The sequence below is a fragment of the Rhinolophus sinicus genome, chromosome X (assembly GCF_036562045.2).
Source record: "Rhinolophus sinicus isolate RSC01 chromosome X, ASM3656204v1, whole genome shotgun sequence".
In the NCBI taxonomy this organism is placed as follows: Eukaryota; Metazoa; Chordata; class Mammalia; order Chiroptera; family Rhinolophidae; genus Rhinolophus; species Rhinolophus sinicus.
This window is the reverse complement of record NC_133768.1, coordinates 21,837,081-21,840,108: the sequence shown is the minus strand read 5'-3', so window position 1 is coordinate 21,840,108 and position 3,028 is coordinate 21,837,081. Positions and strand designations below refer to the sequence as shown.

The 3,028-nt window shown below is 34.7% G+C and overlaps 1 pseudogene; it reads right to left on the bottom strand.

Annotated features, from left to right (window-relative positions):
* Nucleotides 1-1,362: 1,362 nt before the first annotated feature.
* On the bottom strand, nt 1,363-1,472 carry LOC141569810 (U2 spliceosomal RNA; annotated as a pseudogene).
* Between the last annotated feature and the right edge of the window lie 1,556 nt (nt 1,473-3,028).

Below are 3,028 nucleotides of genomic sequence, written 5' to 3'. Positions count from 1 at the left end.
TACTTTTCTGACAGCTTTTAACTTCTCTTGCTCTTTGGATTTATTATTATTATTATTATTATTATTATTATTATTATTATTTAAAGAATCTAGATCCTACCCTCAGCTTTTACCTAGGTTTAAGAATAAGAATGACTGTGGGGTGGCCGGCTGGCTCAGGCGATTTGAATCGGAGTTGGGGAGGGGAGTGGAGAGGAGGAGAGAAGGCGGTAGAAAAACAATAATAAAAGAATAAGAATGACTAAAATAAAGAGGTCATTAACAGCCCCATGGCCAAAACATAAATAAATCCAGTCCAAATTAAAAGCCATCATCTTCCAGACTTCGACTTTCATTTCTTTGACCTACACCTAAATGTTTTTCTTTATCATTTATGCATACAAAGCCGATCACTTTCATACTCTAAGGTCATAGAAACTTAAGTCTCTCTTCCATAAATTCGCTCATTTTATATAATGTATGTGTACAACATACAGATATAGTGGTATCATCAGAAAAGGAAAAGGAATACACATTGTGTCCTACGATCAGATATCATTTAGAGCTACAATGAACCTTCCGGATTATTTTTACCAGTAATTTTATTTTATTGGTAAGGAAATCAAAGGTCTGAGACATCAAGTGGTACATTTCAGGACACACAACAAAGTGCAAGTACCAAAAGGGAACACTGGTGTCTTGACTGACATTTGGTATTTCTGCTACTGTACCACAATGATTTCACCTACATAATTAGTCATAGTAACAGTATAATGAAACAATATTTGAAAAAGGAGATTATGTTGTTGATGACTATAGTTCTATTACTAATTACCTGCTTGGATATGTCATTTCTTCTTTCATCCAAATTGCTACAATAGAATACAAAGCACTTAAACATACAATTGCTGTCTTGGAGTAACTTATAAAGAAGGAATGAGCATGATTATTATATAAATAACTTCCAAAAATGTACCAAATTATTCAACATTTTCAAATAAGGAAAGTAAGCATTTGCTTTATAAAAAAAAAATGACTGGCAAGGTTTTCTTTGATTTGAAACAGAAGGAATCGCAGGAAGTTCAGGCAAAGTTGAATATGCCCTTTTATTTTTGTTTTAAGGAAAGTAAAAATTTTAAGTGCAGATTTCTATGTGAATTTTACAATGTAGAAAGTCATAGAGGCATAAGGGGTTCTAATAAAATAAAATAAAATGGTAATTCAACAGTGAACCCCATTTATTTCATTCTTACTATGTAACAGATGTTTCCTGGCTCTAGGTACCGTGTTTCCCCGAAAATAAGACTGGGTCTTATATTAATTTTTGCTCCAAAAGACGTATTAGGGCTTATGTTCAGGGGATGTCATCCTGAAAAATCATGTTAGGGCTTATTTTCCAGTTAGTTCTTATTTTCGGGGAAACACAGTATTATATATAAAAAAATAAGACCCAGTTTCTACACTTGATCTTAGCCAAAAGGCCAAGAAGCAGTAAGACCCAGTTTCTGATCTTAGGTACTTCAAAGTCTAGTTGCGAGACTATTATTGAAATGAACTTAAAGTAGTCAGTAAATTTGATACAATAATATAAGTCAAAAAATTGATACAGAAGTACAAAAATGGAAGTAGTTTAGTCAACCTCTTAATGTCAAGGAAGTGATAACTAATATTGGTGTCAAAAGGTAAGAGTTCACCACAGAGAGGTGAGGAATATTAAACCCCAGCAGGGAAAGCAGTCTGTTTGATGGTATAGGGAATGGGGATATCAAACAACGTGGTGTGTTTGAGCAAGGGCCAAAATTTTTCCTTCTGGGTTCTGCTAAGAATGTTTCAGGAGATGAGGATGTAGAATTAGAGAACAGTTCTTGGGAAGCCTTACTTTATATATACATCAGCAACTTTTTCAGGAAACGAGAAATATTCACATGGATGAAGGGAAAAAAAACAAGAAATGAGAAGATCTGGGTTTATTTTGGTGAAATCTGTTGAAGCAAAAGCTCAGGATCATGAATCTTAGATATATTGCAGTCAAAAGTAATGCTTTAGGACAGATAGAAAGCCACCCACAATCACATCATCATTTACCTTGAGTGTCTTGGAAGGCAGTGGCATCACACTCACCTATGCATGTTCCTTCTCAGTTCACGTTTCCATGAATAACCCCTACCCCAGCTCTTCTTGCTAGATTTCTAGGCTCTTTGTTGCTATCCTGCCCGTAACTTTGGGACCTGAGGAAATAAGGAGGTTTTACAGTAATTCCTCAGCAAATGACAATGCAGCCAGGAAAAGAGGAATGGTCAAATCAGTTCATTCAGGGGAGAAAATAGCTTGGTTAAAGGCAACGGAAGTTGAATGGGAGGCTCATGTGTAAGCTGAGGAAAAATGAGGAGGTAGAAGACATAGAGATAGATTTGTGTGAAAGAGATTAGGGGACTGGGACCTAAATGAAGACCCTTAGCGGTGTATTTTAGATTAAATGTACAAAGTACCAGTAATTTGAAGCAAGGCCAGTGGAGCAAAATATAATAAAGAGTCCAAATTGACTGTGCCTTTTCATAAGCAAAGGTCATAAACTAGTGGCATTTTCTTTGTAATAGGAACTCTATAGGGAATCTAAGATCAATGCTGGATATAGATTTACTTGCATTAAACATGCTGATTCTATACTATTTTTGAAAGGTTAACAAAAGATTTGAGGAGCCCAATGCAATGAAAAGTGTTTTGCTTGATCTCTTTCTTTTTTTTGTTTTTTAAAGATTTTTATTAAAATAGAGCTAACGTATTATATTAATTTCAAGTACACATCATAGTTATTTAACAGTACCCACTTAGCACTATACAGAGCTATTACCACATATTGATTATATTCCCTATGCTAAAGAAGTGATCACCACGATAAGGCCAGCAACCATCTGACACTGTACCACGCTCTCAAAATATTATCGATCTTTCCCCCCTTTTCAAATTTCTCAATTAGAGTTGACATTCAATATTATTTTATATTAGTTTCAAGTGTATAGCATAGTGGTTAGACATTGATGTAATTTAG